General features: G+C 46.4%; 1 long non-coding RNA gene and 7 other non-coding genes across 9 annotated transcripts in view; all 8 read left to right on the plus strand.

The window, feature by feature from the left end:
- LOC146833704 (uncharacterized) overlaps positions 1–21,996 on the plus strand; it is a 31,940-nt gene extending 9,944 nt beyond the window's left edge. For both annotated transcript variants that reach the window (XR_014960610.1, XR_014960611.1), the window contains exons 11-21: positions 186–253; positions 2,666–2,759; positions 3,171–3,199; positions 3,631–3,656; positions 7,479–7,523; positions 7,830–7,882; positions 8,389–8,416; positions 9,187–9,222; positions 10,432–10,469; positions 21,546–21,612; positions 21,794–21,996. This is a non-coding gene — a long non-coding RNA (uncharacterized LOC146833704). The remainder of the gene's footprint in view (positions 1–185; positions 254–2,665; positions 2,760–3,170; positions 3,200–3,630; positions 3,657–7,478; positions 7,524–7,829; positions 7,883–8,388; positions 8,417–9,186; positions 9,223–10,431; positions 10,470–21,545; positions 21,613–21,793) is intronic.
- On the plus strand, positions 2,518–2,595 carry LOC146833712 (small nucleolar RNA SNORD79). Its single transcript, XR_014960965.1, has one exon. It is a non-coding gene; the product is annotated as a small nucleolar RNA SNORD79 (small nucleolar RNA).
- Positions 3,006–3,093, plus strand: LOC146833713 (small nucleolar RNA snR60/Z15/Z230/Z193/J17). The gene has a single exon (XR_014960841.1). It is a non-coding gene; the product is annotated as a small nucleolar RNA snR60/Z15/Z230/Z193/J17 (small nucleolar RNA).
- LOC146833714 (small nucleolar RNA SNORD47) lies at positions 7,333–7,405 on the plus strand. The gene has a single exon (XR_014960901.1). It is a non-coding gene; the product is annotated as a small nucleolar RNA SNORD47 (small nucleolar RNA).
- Positions 7,662–7,742, plus strand: LOC146833715 (small nucleolar RNA SNORD74). Its single transcript, XR_014960835.1, has one exon. It is a non-coding gene; the product is annotated as a small nucleolar RNA SNORD74 (small nucleolar RNA).
- On the plus strand, positions 8,239–8,306 carry LOC146833716 (small nucleolar RNA SNORD75). The gene has a single exon (XR_014960862.1). It is a non-coding gene; the product is annotated as a small nucleolar RNA SNORD75 (small nucleolar RNA).
- Positions 8,852–8,927, plus strand: LOC146833717 (small nucleolar RNA snR60/Z15/Z230/Z193/J17). The gene has a single exon (XR_014960845.1). It is a non-coding gene; the product is annotated as a small nucleolar RNA snR60/Z15/Z230/Z193/J17 (small nucleolar RNA).
- LOC146833718 (small nucleolar RNA SNORD47) lies at positions 15,417–15,489 on the plus strand. The gene has a single exon (XR_014960879.1). It is a non-coding gene; the product is annotated as a small nucleolar RNA SNORD47 (small nucleolar RNA).
- Positions 21,997–23,118: the final 1,122 nt, after the last annotated feature.

Consider the following 23,118-nt stretch of genomic DNA (forward strand, 5'->3'; position numbering starts at 1 on the left):
TGGCTTTGTGTGTGTGTGTGTGTGTATACATACACATACACACCAGTCCACTCCACACTAGCCTCTATGTGGACCTTTACTTCAAGGTTTCTGTATCCACCCGAATCTTTTAAGATGTTATGTGACACAAGTTAACATTCTGTGCCTGGAAAATGGAAGACTTAACTATGCATTTTTATTTTTAGGTGAGAACGTCAACTCCTCGGCTGGATCATCGGATTTCTGAAGCTTGCCTGTGCAGACCCTTCAGCAGGTGAGATGACTGTTTTGTTGGTAGTGTTCCCTTTCAAAACTGGATTTATGGTGATGGTAACTTGAACTATCACAGAGCGCTCCATGAAATGGACCAGAACGGATTAATCCGAGGTCCTTTTACTAAACTGGGGGGTCGAAAGAGCAAGCTTCGAGGATCCTCTGTTACAGGACCTTGATCTACCTGTAAAGGTTTGGGGTGTTGACTGATTCCTGTCGGATAGAGTTAATTAACAAAGACAGGCTTGAATAGTTGTGATGTAATATATTGTACTCTATTAACCTTGTTTTTGTTATATACGGGATATTTAATGTATGGAATGGGGGTGTGCGCTTTGAGCTCTCACAAGCCGTTTACCCCTCACATTTGGGTCCTCCCAAGGGGTAATCTCTGCAGAGATGTTATGCCTTTTTGATGCTTTTCAATGCGGTTAAATTGGGTGATTGTCTGGGTTTCAGTTCTGGACACCCAGAGACTAGTTGCTCATTACACTGCTTTGCCTACTGGGACTTACCAGCTGGAAACATGAACCGTGTTGACGTGTGGTGATCTACATTTTTGTATGCATGGAGGGCTCCGTTCTAGACATGTAGTGAATTGTCATGAATCTCATGCCTGAGCGAATGGCTGCGCTCTTATCTTAGTACGTCTGGTTCAGTCAAAAGCCAAACGAACGCCGTTAACGTTTTCACCTCAAACACTGATGGTTTGACCCTGGTATTATAAGGAAGTCCTATATGAAGGTTCACTAGAGTGCCTTGAATTGCAGCATTTTATTACAAGCTGACCTGTCTCTGTCAATTGTTAGTGCAAAGAGGTGTATAAGTGGCGGTGAATAGCCTATTTGCATTATCATTCTAGCTAGTAGGTGTGGGCTAGGTATTAAAACCCAGCCAAAAGCAACCCATATAGTTAGAAAACCATGCCAAGTGTCCCAGGTGCATGGGATGTGTTGCTCCAGACCACGCTTTTGCTTTGAATTCTGGGACTTGCAGGCTTGTTCGAAGGGAAAAGCCTGGACTAGAGCCGCCCATCACGCATGGTCTTGGGAACCCGTGCTGTTCTTTACATGCAATTACCTCTGAGTGGAAACACTACAAAATTGCTGAATATTTTGGTCTCAACGAAACGTTTGTTCCCGCTCTCACGACACGCAGCCTCGCAGGTCTTCTCTTCATATAAGGCCACTTTTTTTATAAACCTATTGAAAAACTGTCTGTTGCCGTCCTCTACTACCTCGCATAAGCCCATCTCAGTTATTCGTATTTTATAGCAGTTACTGCAAGAGCGAGTTGGAGCACGTCATTTGTGAGCTTCAAAGACTATGGCTTGCGGGGGTCTTTTTCTGGTCAACTGCCTCTATTTGTCTTGATAGAAAACGACCAGCAGAGGTCAGTAAAATACCAGTATCACTTTAGAATTCTCTAGATTCCAGTCCGTGGAAATTGTCTACCACAAGCACCCGTAGACTATACTCTTTTCAAATCTTGTATTTTCAGTGATCTGACCGCAGAAAGCCCTACAAAAACATATTAACAGCTTTGGACTATACCATTTCCCGCTGGCAATATTTCTCTCCATGTGTTCCCATACCTGGCGTGTCAGTTTGTTGCTTACTTCCCCCTCCATGTTGAACAATGTTTCAGCACCACTCAAATTAATTTCATGTTTCACCATACTAATTCAACTCTAATCTTTATGGGTTCCAGAGTAGCGTGCTACTCGCCAAAAAAGCGCTTCAAAACCCCAACAGGGGTAGCAAGCATTATATAAATACAAATCTCTTTGCCTCTTCTATCCCGCCACCTACCCTTCTCTATCCAAATAACTGACTAACCTATCCACCACTTAAAATTTACTTGCATGTTTCACTACTAATCTTCTATGGGTCCCGGAGTAGCACGCTAATCACTGAAAAAAGCGCTTACGACAGTCAGGGGTAGTAAGCACTATACAAATGCAATTACAATCCAATGTGCTACATAGCTAAATACATACAAGGTTCCACAGGCAAGACTGATTGCATTGCAAATGCTTGATCTGTTTGCATTTTAGCAAACCTAGCACTGCCTTTTAAGTTTCTTAACACAAAGTACTGATGCAACTCCGGAATGTGACTCGACTGCGGTGCTTCAATGTCTGTTCTCCTTAACACTTTCAGTGTTTTGTTTTTCTTGTTACTGTTAGGACTTTATAAGCATTTTTACACTCCTGTTTACATTTAAACTTACATTTTGAGTCTTGTAATCTACAGTCTGGCTCTGTGCTGCTTATGATGACTATTAAACAAATGGGAATCTCTCTGAAAAAGGATGAGGGATACACTTGTAGCTGAAATTGCACAGGGCTGACTGGTGTGGAAATGTACCTGTGGATCACGTACACACTAAAATACCACTTTAATTTTTGCAGGACCACACTTTATGGGAACTGCTCAAAGTCTGAGGTGACCAATAACCTGCTGCTTAAAATGCCAGTGGTTTCTAGGTGTGGTGCTGGAGAAACGGTACGTGCCCAGATGATGCTAGTAAGTGTGTGGCGGTGTGAAGTGTTTAGTAATATTCTTAGTGTCAATATACCTTCTTCAAGGGGTTGATTTGGCAACTTTTGTCTATAGGCATGCAGTGTCACTTATATAATTCAAATATTCCAGCGTGGAGTGTAATTGCGCAATATAAGGACTGTTTATATTTGAAATGCATGTATGTTCATGTGTACTGCATTAGTGCATCACAATGGGTCTGCACTGAGATTGATACAATGATGATCACATAGTTCAGCAGATGAACGAACCGTGGTGAATAAGAGCTCTTGTCTTTCGCTCCTATCTGATGTATCGAACGTTTATGGCCAAAGCCGCAGTTGGCATGTAATGTGTGCAGGAAAACTAATGCAGATCGTGTCCTTTTCTTTTCAGCCTCGAAGTCAGGAGGATCAATTATAAAGGTACTTTTTTTTTTTTTGTTTTTTTTTCTCTACCCATCCCCTCCCGTAGGCGGCTTTATTTGACCCCCCCCCCCCCGATTTTGTTGGCTTATGTTGTAAAGCAAGTTTTTTTTCTCGTCCATTCTCTTGCGCTCCAAGTTTTGGGTTTTTCATATTCTGGTTATCTAACTCACCGAAGTTGTGCAGCCAGAATCTCATGTACGGACGTCCACAGTATTTCATACTTTCTTTGTAGTACAGTAGGTTTATCTGTTCCATGTTCAATTTGGTGATTGCCTTGCCTTGCGTGATGAGATGATCAGACTTGACTTGCACATGGAAGTCTGTATTAGCTCTATCTGATGTGGCATTGTAAAGCCATCCCCTTGATTGTGTTTTTGTTTTTTGCACTCCTTTTAAAATCCTTAACGGTACCTAATTGTTCTTTACAGATTTGACACCGCGGCAATCCTGAAAGGTAAGTTTCTACTCCTGACAAAGTAAATTGAGAATTTCGTGGCTTAAGTGATAAATGTCTGACCTGAAACACCCTTATGGATAAAATGCAGACTGATACACCTAGAGGTGCTCTTGCATGGACTGTACAATGGTGTAGGTCTGACCTGCTTATGATAAGTCGGCCCCTTGAGCCCGTCTGGCACTTGCGCGCTCTATTCCTGCGACACTTTACTATTACAATTGGCTTTATTTCCTGCATGAACATACATAGCAGGTCTGTCCCCTCATGAGATCTTACAACTGGTTCCTTGGCAAACAGCCTTGAGGGCACCCTTCTATGTAGCAGTTGGTTAGAGGGTCTAACTCTGAATTGCTCATTGTATTCCTCAGGGGCCGCCTTGCTTGACCTGTGCATGCGTGACCTGTGGGAACAGCACTGGGCCGCTGGTAACCTGCCTGAGCACTTGCGTCATGAATCTAAATGGGCTAGTTACATGGCAAAAGGAAAAGTACAAGTGTCCTGCACCTCTTATCCTTGAACAGCTTTATGTTAAAGATATTGTAGACCAACTTAAAAATAGGATAGCGGTCGTGTGTGCTATGCAGCTGTTTGTCTCTGCTGGCTATGTGCCACCCCACCTGTGACATGTCAAGCCATGATCTGTCCTGGGACTCTGCCTGCTTATTTCTGAGTCTGGGTTGATGTGGTGTTAAGGGACTAATTCATTAACCATGTGATTTCTTTTTTATACACGAGTTTATCAATATTCATATTGACCTACTTTCTCAATATTAGCACATGTAACCAAGTCTAATAATTAAAAAATGTTGTGCTCTTATAAGAAACATGAGGTGTGTAATAAAGCAAAATGAGGTGTGAAATAAAGCAATTTCTTAGGATCACCTAACACGTTGAAGCTGGTATTGATCCCAGGTATTCTATTTCACCCTCTGGCTTTGTATTTAGTTCTAGGCGTATGAAGTAAAATATCTGGCAGCAAACTGAAGCCGAGGTTTGCTTTGAGGGGTGGTTTCGAGAGATCCTCGCAGAGGCAGACATCTAAATAAGATCATACAATTTGAAGGAGTACCTACGTCCCCCAGCAGGTTCATACACATCCATCCTCTTCTGCCTATTGGTTATAAATAAGCTAGATAAGGGACAAGTGTCTATGCTGCTTCTCCTGGATGGCTCCACACAGATCCCGTCTATGGAGACGTGAGCCCCATAATGTGTGGGCACATGACACACTTAATTCACTATCTGTAAGCTACATGTGCTCAAGTTTGGCCAACAGCTACTCTTAAAACGTTATCCTGTCTGCCTTATTTTTGTATTGGGCATTGTTAATTATTTAAAACCCTGGCTTCTGATTCTTCAGTGTTTTTGGTTACCGCCCTGTGGCTTTTCTGTGCATGCCCTTGGGACACAGTCTACGGCTTCTTTCAGTTTTATTGCTTTTCTCTTATCTGATGGGGCGTGTCAAGGGAAGGTTCAGGGAGTTCAGCACGGCATCTGCTTGCCAGGCCGTTACACGTGTCTTCGGTTTCCTCCCACCCCACCCTCTGCTGTGCCTCCTTCCCCCTCCCTCCAGTGCTGTGGGGTCCTACAGCTTGTTAAAGAAGCACCCTAGTTTCTTTCACTCACAGCAAAGGGGAAGGTGTGTCTGTGACCCTTGCGATGAACGATGTGTTGAACTTCAGGGTTACTAGTCTGTGCTGTTACACCTTTTCGGGAGGTTGCTGTCGGCAGTGCAGCAGGTGCAGTCACACAATGAGCAACCTGCGCTCCTATTATGGCCCCGTGAGTCTGCCTATCAAAGGGCTGGGAGGGGCACGTTCAGCCGGACAGCCGTGTCAAAGTCTGGGGGTGTAATGCAGGCCTCTCCAGCCTTTGCGGCTCAGTGGTGCCCCAACCTCCACGGGGCCCATAGTTCAGCCATAGGCCTGGAAGTGTCTGTTATGGGTGTCTTAGGGGCCCCTCGCTGCATATGTCAGGATGGAGGTGCACCATTTTGCGTTAAACCTCTGCCGATGTCTGACCCTGGTTGAAAGCCCGTCTCTACCAGTGGTCAGGTCAGTGTAACGCAGACACTGTCTGGGTTGGTGTGAACAGCCTGTTGCTTGAGCCTGTCTTGGGCCGCAGAGGAAGTAAGTCCAGGGAGGATCGCGCATCCTGTGCGACTCCGCCAGGAGCGGCTGCAGCTCATCTGGCACCAGAGGCTTGGAGCTGCGGGCACCTGTATCGGGAGCTGCAGGTATCCCGGATAAACCGTTGACTAAAAGGGGTGGGCATCGCACAGCTTGTAAGGTGGTCGCCTTCCCACCAGGACCCGTGGCCAGGACACGGGAGCAGAGACGCGAGGCTGTGACCGGGTGGTGTTACGGTACCCTTGGGTGGTGTTACGGTACCCTTATCGACGCAGCCCTGGCACTCCTATCCGGGACAGAGCTGATGAGAAACCTTGACCTGCGGCTCCCTCGCTCGTCACGAGCCCACGGACCACAGGGGGAGAGGCGCTCTGGTGCACCGAGGTAAGGCCGGAGAATGCTCGGGAGTGCCTATAACAAGATGGGTGTGGGGTTCTGGCATTTCCTGTGGATATGTAGCCTTGGGGGGGGCTAAATTCACACCCATGTGGGCTGTCCACCCAGCCTGTTTTCCGAGCGTTGAAACCGGAGGTGTTCAATGTACCACCACAGGCACGGGTTCTACCCCTCTCCACCGCTCTGACCTGACTGGGTACACTGAGAGGTTCGGCGCTAGACAGGCAGCATTCACCCTGTACTGAGAGCATTGCCTGTGTACCTTTCTGCGAGAATACAAGCACGTTAAGGTTCCTGCAAACTGCCTGTCTCCTACTCACATGGCTATTATCCGATGAATCTCTGACAGCCTCTAGTGAGTAAATTGTTAGCGGTGGAACCTGGTAAAGGTGGGGCTTTAACCCCAACCTTCATATTATATTGTGTGATCCTGGGCAAATCATTTTATCTTCCTGGGCTGTCATTTGGGAAATTATTATTGTAAACTCATGATTAAGAACATGGAACGTAAACGGCTTATCAGTCTGCCGTCAAAATAACTTTTGAAGTAATTTGCTATTTTAATAGGTTGCTTCCCCTAGTGTTAATCTCTGCTGTTCCCTTCCACCCTATGTTGGCTACACCTTTTTGTAGAACAAGTAAGTTAAATACAGAGAAAGAAACCAGCATCTGCAATGGGTCTCGCATTTACGCGAGTTTGAGCAATTGGCATTTTAAAAGACCATGCCTTTTATTAATGTTATGGTTTAAAAAAACATATAAAAGGCATTGTCATTTACAATGCCAATAGCTCAAAGTAGTGTAAATGCGAGACAGATTGCATTGCAAATGCTCGTTTCCTTTTACTAATGTGCATTTGTAGATTTTAACCACTTCAATATTGCCTTGGCCCCAGATTACTTTATCACTAGTCCACATTTTAATGAGTACACTGCACCGGGTGTCCTCTGCTGCACATAATTGGGAGCTTTAGTTTCTCTATGCCTACTAGTATTTAGTTTGCGATGCCCCACTCCCCCTCCCACACACACTTTAAACATTTCCAGACCCATTAGAAATTCTAAACGTTTTGTGCATGCTAGCTGCAGATATAAAAGCAAATCTCTTGTGCTTGCTTTGTAATGGGCACTCTTCATAAACGGATGTGTAACCAATGATATCGATTCTGCCATATGACTTTTGCTGATTCTACCCCTTACCGTTCCATTGTTATCTGAGGTTACTTATTGTGGCATCGATCCTAAACTGGTCCGTATTATTGCAGTTGCTCATGTTGTACTTGTGTTTCTTGTAGGAGGCCCTTCCATCCTGATTTCACTGCTGCACTTTGGCCTTTGAGGTAAGTGGCATTTTAACACCAGTGAATTATCGTGGGTTTGACCTTGGTACCAAAGTGGACTCTTAACCTGGGTTGTGGTGCTTTGATCTGTGAAGCGGTCTGGGTGGGAGTTTTACAAATTCCGAAGTGTTGGCTGTGGCAGTCTGCAGAGGATGATAAATATGTTGGTAGGGACATCTGATAAAGAGTGAAGATTACCAACGTCTCTGAGCAGGCTGGTGTGTGGGTTAGTCTTGTGTTTATCGAGCTTGCATCAACCCCCACTGTATGTACATGGATTTTAATGAACCTATTTGTTTCCCCCAGTCGCTGATCTACCGGATGCATGAGTTAAAGTTCATTTCGCTTGAAACTGCCAGGTACGCTTGTCTTCTTCCCCCCCCCCCCCCCCCCCCCCCCCCTCCCTGAATAGTATGTTTTGACCATGTGGGGTAAGGACCGCCAAATTACAAGAGTTGTTTTTTTGGGGGCGGGTGGTTATGCAGTTTTACAAACTGTAAGCACTTGGCTACTACATTGTAGGGGGCCTATGTTCCATTGGTTAAACTACTGGCACATGTAACCGTGATTGCCAGGAGTTAACCAAACATACCTGGTTTTGCATCTATTTTGGGGCTATTCCCAGGCATTGGTGGAGCAAGGCATTTTGCTCGAGCTCTGCTTCAAACACCTGCATGTGATGTTTGACCTTGTATCCTTTGCTCCTCTAATCCAAAGCCCTTGATGTCAATATTATAAGAGTAGTGGACAGAAAGGATTTCTGAAAACTCAAATACTGAGGCTTTAGGACTAGTTGTGGAGCAGTGGACAATACTTGTGATTCTGAACCCTGCTTGACGCGTCACTTTTTTTTTTTTTTTTTTAGAATGGAGCTGCAGAACGAACGTAGAATGGTAAATATTAACTACGTTTTATTGAGCTTGTTTGCGATTGGTCAGTATGGCAATTTTAACGTAGTTTAAATGGCTTGGGCAGCCCTTAGGATGTGGGTGGGAGTGACGGGCCTCCTATTTCAACAAAAAATTAGTTTGTAGTGACCTGTGAAAATGGATTGGCGTTTGGAGCGTGCTGCTGTGACTTGTATTTGCTACTATTTTCCAAGAGTATGATGAGGGCTAACCACACTTAATACTCGGAGCACGTTGACCTCCTGCAGTGGCTTCACTTATAAAATGCTTTTACCTAATGGCTTCGTCGTTACTCCCCCCCCCACCCCGACTGTAGAGTCCATCTGCCTTCCGGGAGAACCCCTTATCAAGTGAACTCTGCAGGAAAAGTTGAGTTCGGAAATATTTCGGCTCTGACCTTCTCCCTGCAGCACTCAGCCCAGGGTGTGCATGATGAGCACATAGTTCAGCTGATTCTCTATGAAGAACAGTCTTTCGCTCCTAGCTGATGCATCCTTAACTAAAAGTGCTGCCCCCTAATAGCCCAGGTTTGACACTTGTTCACCTCGCACGTTAACTACGCTTGGTGCCACTAAACCCAGTAGCCTGCCAGTCTCCAAGGTATCCATTGGTGTAGCCCTGAAGCATGCTTTCCATTGGGTGCTACTGCGAATTGCATTACGGAGTTTGCAAGTGTCATTAGTAGGACACAGCAGTCTAACATCTCTTGATGCGATCTGCGTCTGACCAGTTTCTGCTGTCCTGTTTCTTTTCAGACTGCATCGTTTGCGACTGGAGAACAGATGGGCCAGGTTAGTAATTGTGCGCTCAGGATGTTTTCTTTTTCTTTGACTTGTGTATGGAAAGCCGGGTGCCTGCATGGAACAGTCATGATCATGGGCTTGGTTGTTAATGACATTGTACCTTTTCCAGCTGTTTATCACCAGTTCAATGGCTTGATTTGCTTTTTTTTTTTTTTTTGTTGCCTCCTACGTTTCTGGTAGGCCAGTACTAATGTGATAACCTAGAAGAGGTGCCCTACACACTGCACTATTGTGCCCTAGGGCTGCCTTGTAATCTTATGACCCCAAATTATTTAACAATCCACATGGAATAATTAAACTTGTGGCGGAAAACGAATCTGTTTCACAAATGTCATCTTTACATTGGTGTAGTCCAACATAAGTTAGTGTTCTTAATGGTCTGTTCAAACCCAATGCATTTCAGGTCTAGAAAGCCCTTCGTCAGGGGTCACTACAATCGAAATATAATAACTCGCAGGAATTCCGTCATTTTGACTCGTTGCTCAGACGGCGGGGATTTGAAATGTGAGACTCGATCACTGCAGAGACAGATCCTATGGTGAAAAGTACAGTGTGTACTGATGAAATGTTGGACTGCGCTAATGTGCAGATAACGTTTGTGAAAAGAACTCCGACAATTAAAGAACTGATCCGTTCAAGTTTCATTTGAATTCCAAGTTGACTGTTGGAAACAAATCATCACATAATTTACAAGGCAGCCCTAGGGACCAGTAGTGCAGTGACATGTGTGTTCTAGTTTTTTTTCCCTTAATTTTCAAGCCATGGGTTGACCCCTTTCCACATTGTACAGTTCGTTTTAGGATATTTTGATTGTTGCGTACAAAAAGTGTTAAATGGCCATTTGTCTTAATCGAATAAGTGCAATGCAAACCATTTTTTTTCATAGGGCAGTATTAATGCCATGGCTTGTTGGCTGGTACCATTTGGCAAAATGGTATGGCATTTTTAACGCTACTACAAGGCTTCCCCGTGACCAGTGGCTGTTCTGCACTCGAGGGATCGATTAGTGCAGTGATGGCCAAACCCAATGGCTTCTGTTGTGCTTAGTGTTAACTTGCGATCTGTACATGATGATTAGAATCAGGTCGCCGATCCATATGAGGATACATTTATCAACCTGATACAGATGCCAGTCTAGCTGTAGTGATTCTACAAAACTAGTGTTCCCTCGCTGAACTGTTGTATCTTTATTCCCAGGTGCTACAAGTGTCTACTCTTTGGATTGCCGCCTACTGGTAAGTTTACTTTGGTTGTTGGGGGTAACCTGAAGCTTTACTTGGCATATGCAGGTTTACTCTTCCGCTTTGTGAACTGCTGCTGTGCATCCCTAGTCTGTACTACTGATACATGGTTAAACATTCCTCCATTTCAACACTTCCTTTATGCAAACCCTCAAATGGGAGTTTTTGCTCGATGGCATATGTGGCTGAGTGTACAGGCACACTCCTGCATTCTTCCATCTATTGGGTCTTGACTTGTGCAACTTTGTCTTCAAATCAGTCTTTTGAGGCACAAGAGTAACTCAGTGATGCGCATGGGCATTGCCTTGTTTGATTCTCTCCGCTGTCTGGTCCACCGGGGGGGGGGGGGGGGGGGTGGATCACACTCCTGACTCTTTCAGCAAAGACTATTCCCAGGGAAAGCCAACCACTAAAGCTTTCTATAATGATGAAAGCTCTGCAGTAGAGCTGGGTATGGAGATGCAGTAACTCCCATCCGGCCAACGCTTAAGTACTGACACGCATCCCCCTGTCCAAGTCTGCCACAATATTCCCCGTTACCTCTATCTGAGGTCACTGGACCACCACTACCGCTACTTTTGGGCCGTGGTTGGATCCAAAAAACTGTTCCGGATGCCCCACCCATGGGTCTGGCAACAAATTGTACCCCAAGGTTAAACATTCCGTATTGACCAAGGACATTATTCACGATCAAACCAACCCAATCCACCTTGGTGTCTAGCAAGTAACACTGTTCCAAATCAAACTTCAGTAGCATCCTTCAGAGCCGAAAGACTCCAGACCTTCATTGGCTTCAATCTCTCCTGTCGAACCTGTTCTAGAAAAAAATTGGTAATTCATCGGAGCAAGATTAAAATTCAAGAAGTGAACTAGTCTGATTATTGCCTCTGCCACCAAAGAGGAAATTTACATTTGAGACGCTAGACATTCCTGTTCCTCCCAAAAAGACAGGATGAAGCCACCAGTCCTACATGCCATTCTCCACCCCAGTCAAACACATGGCCTTGATGCTTCACCTCCAGAGTCACCACATTCAGATTAGTTTAGGGGGATCATTGGGAGATCCTAACCCATGGGATGTGACCCTGATCACACTACCACTGATCTGCATTTATATCCAGCTTGTCCCTCCCAAAGATGCCTCTTCCATTCATCAGGTACTTTCTAGGGCTGCAACTTTTCAATGAGCTGCGTAAAGAACCCCTAGAGCAGGATTTTATATTTGACATCTCTTCCACTCACAAGGACACCCAGTATTTGCCCATGCCTCCTGGCATAAGACATGCTAAGAACCTCTTTGAAAAGTGGGTCATCACCCCAAGGGTGGACAAAAAATACAAAGCGGCTCATTTTGACCCCTCTTTATCTATAGACTGCTTCTGCTGGACTTAATTGTTGCAACTTCTGCTTGTAAGAGGTCAAACAGGCTACTGGGGCCTCCTCACCTCCTGAGAAGGCAAGCCAGCATATAGATGAGGCTGGTAAGAGGGTCGCAGCACAAGCAGCCTACCACTGGCAATTCACAAGCCCTTCCAGCCTGCTATGAAGGACCCACTGATTAAATGAGAACTTTTAGTACCTACCTGAGCAATACTGTCAGAGGCCAACATTGTCGCAGAAAGGCAGACTATTGATTCCATCCACACTGCCCTAGACGCAGCAGATGCAGCAGCTAGAGGTACTAATACCACAGTGCTTATTTAAAAAGGCTCCTGGCTTAGATGTTATGTATTTAAGCCATTGGTCCAGCCGGCAGTCTTAAATATGCCATTTGAGTACCTCTATAGACCGCAGGTAGATGCTACCCCTGACAAAATAACACCAACACAGCCAAGGCCATGAAAGCATTACAAACTGCCACTACCTTTGTCACTTGGGCTACAGAGGTGCATATGAATCCACCTCCACAGACACATCCTCTTTCCCAACAAACCAACCCAGTCCACCTACAGTAAGGGTCATTTTAGAGCCTCCTTTAGAGGAGGGAACCAAAGAGGGCAGGGATACCTTTGCATTCAGAGCAATTTCACTGCAAAGCAGGGACTACCCAAACCCACCCTACAATTCCTGTTTGGGGGGCATGCTACAGTTCTTCTACCTAGTCTGGGACACCACCACAGAATAGGTGGTGTCCCTTTATCCAACATCACATGAACATCTTGAACACTCAAACTAGGTCTAAACCTTTAAGTGGGCAATAGAACCTGTCCCTCTTCAAGACTCACTTGTATTCTCAATTCATTGCGTTTCCCAAAAAGACTAGTTGCCAAGATCAATCTTCAGTCTCAGACCTCTAAACCACTGCATCCTATTGAACACTTCATATGGTCACTACAGGATGTTATACACTTCTCCAACAGGGAAACTTTCTGTCAACACTAGACCTAAAGAATGCCTATTCTTGCGTACAAATTCACTCTAATCACTGCTGATACCTCAGATTAATTGATAGTGCTTGCCTGCTACAAGTAAAGTCTCTTCCATTTGGGGTGACTACTGTGCCTCGGGTCTTCACAAAATGCTTGGCTGTGGTCGCAGCACATTTACAAAGGCAAATATCAGCATATTACCATACTGGACGATTTGCTCATCTAAGCCAAGTCTCAAATAATGCCATCCGCGGCGCTGTCCGTCGAGTGGATCTACTACACAGCTAGGGTTTACTATCCATAATCCTCAAGTCTCACCTTGAACCTCAAAGTTCAACCTTACTTGCGCAGTCCTAAACACTGAAGATTAGCGAATCCTGCTTGAATTCAGAACTTTTAGGTAACTACCCCAGTTCCAACCCAACAAAACACTCCTAGTAAGGACTGTTGTGTCAGCTAGAAATGATGGCTTCTTGCCATAGTTCCCCACACAGTTGCATGCACCATTTACAGTTAATGTCTAGGTTACCAGTGATTTCAATCACTGGGTCACCCTGAAGATCTAGTGTTAGACCACCAAGTGCAACATTCTCTGCAATGGTAGAACACCAGCAGTCTATGGGCAGCCTTTTGTGGACCCTGTTCCTCACATCACAGGCGTATCAAACATGGGTTTGGGTGCCGATCTCCAAGATTTGACATTAAGGTCTTTGGGATGCCAGACATCAATCGCTCCACGTCCTACCTGAGCTTCAGGCAGTTTATTTAGCATTGAAGCCTTTCCTGTCTCACCGGTCCCGCAAGGCTGTCCTAGTCTGGACGGACTGACTGCAATGTAAGGGGAGGGGTTGGTCTTCACAACTATCGCACTTGTCTCATACTCCACAACAACTTTCACCTGTTGGCAGAAAACTACCCACAAATCCTACTTGCTTATTTTCAAAGGTGGGGGTTTCCTCCGATCTACCTGTTAGCCACATAAGAAAGCAAAATGCTCAAACTTTGCCACCAGGTACCAACCCCCACTCGCTATGTAGGAGTTTGTCAGGGATATTTGCCAATGCTTTTCCACTGCTCCCTCCTCAATTTCTGGTTCGGAAACTCCGGCCAACCTCTCCATGATCCTTATAGCTCCAACTTGGGCATATCCGCATTGGTTCACAACACTACTAGATCTCTCAGTAGGTCCACACACCGAAGCCTCCCAATGGGCCAAAGCTTCTCAATCGGGCACCAAAACACAGCTTAGCAATTTGGCTTTTGCGGTCATAGAACCCAACTAGAGCCGGTTGTGTTGTGAAGTGGAAACACTTTTACATCCAGTTCTAACAAATTGATCTATGAAAGCCACAGTGCAAGACACTATCTGCTACCTACTTCATTTGCAAAAGGCAGATTTAGCCTCCACTTCCATATGGCTACATCTCACTGCAATGGCTGCCTATCTCCAAAATGGGCAGCATCTCTCACTATTCATAATTCCAGTCTGTGTTCATAGAAGGAATTCTACCTCTGGTTCCTCCAGCAATCTGTTGGAACCTTTAACCTACTTCTTAGACTTGCGGTCCCCTCTTGAGCCTCTTCACATGTACGCCCTTCGATCCACTTTCATGGAAAGTGGCATTCTTAGTTGCCATTACCTCACTTGGATGCATTTAATGAGCTCCAGGCCTTCCTTGAAGAACCATTCTTCCAAATGCATAGGTACAGGTGTGTTCTTCCTATAGTCGCCAATTTCAGCTCCATCCATTGAGCTACCAGTCGGCGGCCCCTTCCCCTCACCGCATTGCAGCAAGAGCTCTTCATACCCTAGATATAAAAAGCACATTACATAGACTTTGATTTCAGGGGAACAAAGCGACTTTGTCGCTTTTTCTACCTCCATAAAGGTAACTAAATATCCAAATCTGGCATAGCTAGATGGATAGTCAATTGTATCTAAACTTACTATTTTAAGGCCAAAAGACCATACATAACCTTACTCCCAAAGCACATTCCACTCGTAAAAAGGGGTCCACTATGGCCTTTCTTGGAAATATTCCTATAGCTGAAACTTGTATGGCAGCTCAATAGTCTGACACAACACTGGCTTGGGAAGCACTCCCACAAGCCAGTGTAGGCCAGGCAGTGCTATGTACCCATTTCCAAGTCTATGCAAAGCATGTGAATCTACAGGCACATGCCACCATGCAGATTGTTACTTATGCTGCAATCACCTGTTTGACATGTAGTGATGTAGATTCACATGTGCCCTCGCTCCCCCAGATGCCTATACCCATTGTAGTTACATTATATATCTGGACCTACTTTTAGCGTGGCCACCACTTTACTTACTTGCACTCCTTTCTCATCTGCCTGTGGGAAAACAATATAACGAAGTCTATGCCCATGCACAATATCACCAAGAAGTCACTGAGTTATGACTCGTTCTTGCACAACTCTGGACCCAACACTAGAAGACCGGAGTATACAGAGCATGTGAATCTACAGCACTAAATTCCACAAATAGATGTTCACTAAGTAAGATACTGCATTGTGGAAATGTTGTAGAAGTCCTGGGTAGTTCACAAGCAACCAGTGATGAAACCGATTCTGCCATATGAGTAATACTGATTATACTCCTACCGTTCCATTTGTCTGAGGTTGTTTGATTAGAGTATCCAGTGGCTTGGTGTACATACTGGTCAACTCCACTAGCCTTTACCTTTTAGTTCAAGGTTTCTCTATCCTCCTGAATAACATGTTCGAGGCATATGAGCTGCAGATTGTACACTTAGCATAGGTCGCCATCTGGTGTTGGGCCCGGATGTTTGCAGTTTGTTTTTCTTCTTGGACCGTGCTTGGAAGTCACGAGTTTGGTGACTCCTCCTTCGGTCCGTACTGCGCATGGGCTTCGGCTCCATCCTCAGATTGTTTTTTTCCGCCATCGGGCTCGGATGTGATACTTCGTGCTCCGGCTTCGAACTTCTACGGTTCCAGCCTCGACGGAAAATCCTCGATTCTTCGAGTTCCTTCATCATCTTCATCTCTCGAAGCGGCACTTTTTCCATCCCGTACATCGACACCGGCCTTCGGGCCCTCCGCGACTCCGGTCCCGGCCGATGGAAAGGACTCCGTTTAAAAAGTGCCCAGAATGTGGGTCTAAATTTCCCCACACCGACCTCCATCAGGTGTGTAACCTTTGCCTCTCTCCGGAACACGAGGCTCGAGACTGCCCCGCCTGCAAGTCTTTTCGATCGAAGAAAACGATCCGAGATCGAAGGGCTCGACGCACCATGGCGCACTCATCCTCGACAGTTCCACCGGACATCTTCGGAGACGACGCCGAAGCTTCGGGGCAGACACACACCGAACTGGGAGAAGACATCGTCAGCGCTTCCGAGGCCGACGACTCCGACCTGGAGGACGTAACACCAGGACAGCGGGCCGTGAGTACAATGCCCCCTCCCAGCCCCGCACCAAAAACCAAAGAGACTCCGGTTACTCCCTCGCCTGCCGGCCTGGGCAAAACCAAAACCAAAGCCTCGATCACCCCACCTTCGGGCCCGGTGTCGAAGCACTCAAAGTCTCACGGCAGCTCGGGATCGAGCCAGCCGACGCCCGGTGCCGATAAACACCACTCTGCACCGAAGCCTGCAAAATCCAGCTCGACTCCGAAACCACCGGTGCCGAAGCCTGGACACTCGGCGCCGACCAAACACAAACAGAAATCGGTCGGCACCGACGCTCCGGCGCCGAAACAGCATTCGACGCCGAAACACACGGAGACCTCCAAAAAGCAAGGCGTACACAGAACATCGAAACCTCCGGTTCCGAAATCGCCGGTGCCGACAGACGACTCGGCGCCATTGGCTCTGTTTACACCAGACCCTTTACAAAAGACTTTGTCCAGAGATCCAAAGACTGGCCTTTTGACTGTGATTACTAAGAAGCGTCGCCTTGAGGCTCCGGCTCCTCCTCCTCCACCCAAAAAGAGGGACTCAGCTACTTCTCCCCTTAGAGTACCCTCCCCACTGCCACCCCCCCTCCCACCACCACCCCCTCCACCTTTACCTCACTACGATCCGGCCCCATCCCCAGATCCGGATGACGGGGACCCGGACAATGACCCAGGGGACGCCCCAATGGATCCCACTCCACCAGGGACCCCAGATCCATGGGAGGATTATAATAACCCTGATGTACCCAATGTACCTCAAGACGACCTATACCCATCAAGGCCGTCTCCTCCAGAGGACTCTTTAGGGTTTCACCATTTAGTGCAGAGAGCAGCACACTACCATGGGGTGGACATGCACACGGAACCAGTGGAAGAAGACTTCCTACTGGATACATTTGATTTACAAGATCGTTCCACTGCTATTTTACCCATGCTTAAGGGTGTCACCAAGCACGCTACAGAGGTATTCAAAGACCCTGTCAGAGCCAGAGTACTAAACCCTAGAATAGAGAAGAAGTACAAGGCGGCACCCACAGACCCTGCATACATCAAGGGCCCTGCTCCTCTAGATTCCCTAGTTGTCTCCACAGCTAGAAAGCGGGCTAACTCCCAATCCTCAGGAGATGCCCCACCACCAGACAAGGAATCTAAACTTCTGGACGCGTCTGGTAAACGCACCGCCTACCAGGCTGCAAACATGTGGCGCATTGCAAATACACAAGCACTGCTTGCGCGATATGATAGAGCACACTATGATGAATTAGAGGCTCTTATGCAGCACCTTCCAGAGAAATACAAACGCCAAGCTCATGACCTGATACAGGAGGGCAAACTAATCACAAACACCTCCATTAAGTGTGCCCTCGATGCAGCAGACACTGCTTCTAGAGCCATAAACACCAGTGTCCTGCTTCGCCGCCATGCCTGGCTCAGGATATCAGGGTTCAAGCCTGAGGTCCAGACATCAATACTTAATCACACCTTTGACCAGCAAACACTCTTTGGCCCAAAGGTAGACGAAGCGCTCGAAAAAATGAAGAAAGATACAGACACAGCGAAGTCTATGGGAGCGCTCCAGACCCAAACCTCTAAGCGTTCCTTTCGACGCTCGTCCTTTCGTGCCACAGGTAGAGGCTCCTCCACCGATAATGCCTCTACCTCCTACAAATCCCCTCCTCAAAATACCTTTTCAAAGGGCAACCAAAGAGGTGGCTACAGAGGCAACAACAATAAGGGCAGAGGCAAAACCAACAATACCCGTTCTGCCACCCCACCCGCACAATGACTCCCCTTCGCTCCCCCCAGACCATTCCACTCCGGTCGGGGGCAGACTACAAGATTTTATCCACGTATGGGAGTCCATAACATCGGACAAATGGGTGACCCAAATCATTCGGTCAGGGTACTGCCTCGAGCTAACATCTACCCCACCCAATATCCCACCAAGGCACCGCCCAATGTCCCAAGAGCATTCCACACTGCTCAAACAAGAGGTACTCTCGCTCCTCCAGAAACACGCCATAGAGCAGGTACCCGACAATCAACGAAATCTAGGGGTCTACTCCCTATATTTCTTAATCCCAAAGAAAGACGAGACCCTCAGACCCATTCTGGATCTCCGGCCTCTAAATGCCTACATACATTCAGACCACTTTCACATGGTCACCTTACAACAAGTCCTCCCACTCCTCTGCCAGGGAGACTTTCTCACAACACTGGATCTGAAAGACGCGTACTTTCACATTCCAATACACCCCTCTCACAGAAAATACCTCAGGTTCGTGGTGGACGGGCAACATTACCAATTCAAGGTTCTCCCCTTCGGGGTCACCACTGCACCACGGGTGTTTACCAAATGCCTAGCAGTAGTAGCAGCACACCTCAGACGTCAACATGTTCACGTCTTCCCTTACTTAGACGACTGGCTCATAAAAGCCGCGTCCTACCACCAATGCGTGCAACATACAAACAGCACCATCCAACTGCTTCATCAGCTAGGCTTCACGGTGAACTACCAAAAGTCCCACCTCATACCATCTCACACAAAGCAATATCTCGGGGCCACCATAGACACCTCAAAAGGTATTGCCTATCCAAACTCAGCCAGAATCACAAGCATTCTAGCCTTACGCAAAATATTCCTTCCTCAACACTCTCTACCAGCAAGAGTGTTTATGAAGCTCATAGGGATGATGGCGTCCTGCATCTTCATAGTGCCCCATGCAAGACTCCACATGCGTCCACTTCAGGAGTGCCTAGCACAACAGTGGAACCAGGCCCAGGGTCAGCTGACGGATCTGGTGTTGGTGGACGGCCGCACACATCACTCTCTGCAGTGGTGGAACACCACAAACCTTTCCAAGGGACGGCCGTTCCTGGACCCGGTTCCCCAAGTGACTCTAACAGCGGACGCATCGCTCTCCGGCTGGGGAGCGCACCTCTTACACCTCACAATGCAAGGTCTATGGACGCCACAGCAAAAAACGCTCCACATCAACCATCTGGAGCTTTTGGCGATCTTTCTAGCCCTAAAATCTTTCCAAAAGCAGATTTCAGGCAAAGCAGTCCTCATTCGCACAGACAACATGACTGCGATGTATTATATACAGAAACAGGGGGGGACACACTCTCCCCAGCTCTCCCGCTTAGCCCAGAGCATATGGAGATGGGCAATTCCCCAAAACATTTTTCTCCTGGCACAACATGTTCCAGGCGTACAAAACACCATAGCAGATCTGCTCAGCAGACAGACTCAACAACTACACGAATGGGAACTGCATCCACAAGTTCTTCACCCATTCTTCCAACAGTGGGGGCATCCTCAAATAGACCTCTTCGCCACCCACGAAAACAAAAAATGCCCAAGCTTCGCCGCCAGATACCCACACCCATTGTCCAAGGGCAATGCGATATGGATGAACTGGTCAGGCAGATTTGCATACGCCTTTCCACCTCTCCCACTAATTCCATTAGTGGTCAGGAAACTACAACAGCACTTCCTCACACTCATTCTGGTAGCTCCGACGTGGGCCAGACAGCCGTGGTACACCACGCTACTACAACTATCAGTGGTACCACATCAAAAACTGCACCTTTCCCCATGCCTCCTAACCCAGAACCATGGAGAAATCAGGCACCCGGACCCAGCTCAGCTCAACCTGGCGATCTGGCTCCTGAAATCTTAGAATTCGGGTACCTTAACCTTCCCCCTGATTGCATGAACATCATCATGGAAGCCAGACGTCCTACCACTAGAGCATGCTATGCCGCAAAGTGGAAAAGATTTGTAATGTACTGCCGTAACAATACAATCAACCCTCTAGATGCATCCATACAACACATCATATGCTATCTGCTTCATCTTCACAGGTGTAACCTGGCGTATTCATCCATACGCCTACACCTAGCAGCGATCGCTGCCTATCTACAAAACAGACAGCATTTGTCACTCTTCAGAGTGCCCGCTATTAAAGCCTTCATGGAAGGCCTTAAACGAGTAATTCCTCCCAGGGCACCACCCTCCCCTGTATGGAATCTAAATTTGGTCCTTACACGACTAATGGGTCCGCCCTTCGAACCAATGCACAAATGTGAGCTACAATTTCTCACCTGGAAAACAGCTTTCCTTGTAGCTATCACTTCCCTTAGAAGGGTTGGTGAAATACAAGCGTTCACCATACAGGAACCTTACATACAAATGCATCACAGCAAGGTCATACTTCGAACTAATCCGAAGTTCCTGCCCAAAGTCATTACCCCCTTCCACCTCAATCAATCAGTGGAATTACCTGTCTTCTTTTCGCAACCCCAATCTGTTGCGGAAAGGGCCTTACACACACTAGATGTGAAAAGAGCGTTGCTATATTACATACAAAGAACGCAACCCTTCAGGAAAACCAAACAGTTGTTCGTTTCCTTTTCTCCACCACATAAAGGCAACCCCATCTCAAAATCAGGGATAGCTAGGTGGATTGTAAAATGCATACAAATTTGCTATCAGAAGGCAAAGAGAACATTATCTGTTCCCCCTAAAGCCCACTCTACAAGAAAGTTAGGGGCTTCTATGGCTTTTCTAGGGAATATACCCTTAGATGACATATGCAAGGCAGCCACATGGTCTACACCGCACACATTCACAAAACACTACTGTGTAGATGTGCATTCCCAGCAGCAAGCTAGGGTGGGCCAGGCTGTACTAAAAACACTCTTTCAAACAGCTGCAACGGATACCGGTGGTCGCCGCTAAGGTTGGGTACTGCTATATAATCTATGCTAAGTGTACAATCTGCAGCTCATATGCCTCGAACGGAATATGCTACTTACCAGTATGCATCTGTTCTTGGCATGTAGAGCTGCAGAGTTGTACACGCCCACCCGCCTCCCCGGCTACCTGTATCCGTTCCAGTCCATCTTATTTAGATACAACACACATGGGTTTCTCACTGTTATTACTACGCTCCATCATTTCCCTGTTGGCGAAAAACAATCTGAGGATGGAGCCGAAGCCCATGCGCAGTACGGACCGAAGGAGGAGTCACCAAACTCGTGACTTCCAAGCACGGTCCAAGAAGAAAAACAAACTGCAAACATCCGGGCCCAACACCAGATGGCGACCTATGCTAAGTGTACAACTCTGCAGCTCTACATGCCAAGAACAGATGCATACTGGTAAGTAGCATATTCCTTACAGGTGTAATGTCACAATTAATGTAATTTTGTGCCTTGAAAATGGAAGATTTTAAGTGCATTTGTTTTTTTTAGGTGAAAACAAACCCCTGAAAGACTAGAACAGGATTTCTGAAGCTTGCCTGTGCAGACCCATCAGCAGGTGAGGAAATGGTTCAGTTGGTAGTGTTTACTTTCAAAACTGGATGTATGATGATAGTACCTTGAACTCTCTCACTGAGCACCCGATGAAACTACAAGAACTGATTCATCCAAGGTCTTTTTACTAGAGTTTACTGTGGTTGGAAGAGCAAACATTAACACACCCTCTCGTTTTGTTGCAGGACCTTGAGCTACCTGTCAAGTTTGCGGGCTTTACCAGATTCCTTTTGGATGGAGTTAACCTAGAGGCGCTCTTGCATGAGCTGTACAATATTGTAACTTGCTGAATTGCTAATGGTCTGTCTGCCACATGAACATGTCAGGCTTTAACAATGGCAGACATGACTAATTGGTATAATCATTAAAGTATTTTGTTAAAACTGTCTTTTTTTTTTTTTATTCAATACAATGTTTGGTGTATCAAATGGTATGTCTGATTTTTATTGAGCTCCCACAAGCCACTTCCCTCACATTAAGGGCCCCTCGGAAGGTAATCTCAACTGAGATTTGGCCATTTTGATTTTCGAATTGGTCTACATGGGTGATCTACTGGGTTTGAAGTGTCAGTCTTGGATACCTAGGGTCCAGCAAAAGTTGCTCATAACATTGGTTTGCTCACTGGGACCATACAGTCTAGAAACATGGTCCTTGTGGACCCGCATGACCAAGGTAATTTTGCTTGCATGGAGGGCACAGTCCTGTACATGTGGCAAAGTCATGTTTTTTATGCCTCCATGAATGGCTAACCTTTTAATTCTGAGACTTGAGGTGCAGTGTCCTTATCTTTGAAGTATATCTCTAGGCGTCCAACTGGATCCAGAATTTTTCATAAGCCATAACCCTGCACACTGGTAGGTGGCGTTGTTTGGCACCACAAGTCACGGAGCCAAACATGGGCAACATAGTAATACAGCATCTGCACTGGTCAAATATACAGAAGTGTAGATGCAAGTTAACAGTCCTGATCTGAACCAACACAGTTTGTACCAACTCTACCTTCCTCAGCACCAGTCCCAAAGGAGACTGGTGGTGCCATCTCCCAACACTAAGCCGGTCTGTCGTCTTGGCAGATGCAAGTGGACTGGACACCTCCAGACACTTGCATGGTCTCCACTTATTGGCTACGGAGGAGGGAGCCTCTTTTTAGGTCGAGCCTTAGCGCTCTAAGGATATGGCCTCTTGCAGCTGAACTCCACTTTTCACAAGCTTGGGTGGATTTTTCAGTAGTATTTTCATTGGCCTTTGCATGCTGTCTTTAAAAAAACAAGCATTGGCCTAGCCAATAGGTCTTGCCTTTGGGACCTTCTAATTGTTTAGCCATATAACAGTTGATGTTGTTGCACTAAGGATATTGTGCTGCATAACTAAATACTTGGAAGGTCTCAAAAGCGAGACTTATTGGCTATCCCAATTGTTACTTACAGGGCTGTAGTTGTCAGTGTATAACATCGCGTGTACTATAATGTCTACTCTTGCAGACCTTTAAATGCTAAGTCTCCAGAGGTGA

This window comes from Triturus cristatus, chromosome 4_2 (genome assembly GCF_964204655.1).
Source record: "Triturus cristatus chromosome 4_2, aTriCri1.1, whole genome shotgun sequence".
In the NCBI taxonomy this organism is placed as follows: Eukaryota; Metazoa; Chordata; class Amphibia; order Caudata; family Salamandridae; genus Triturus; species Triturus cristatus.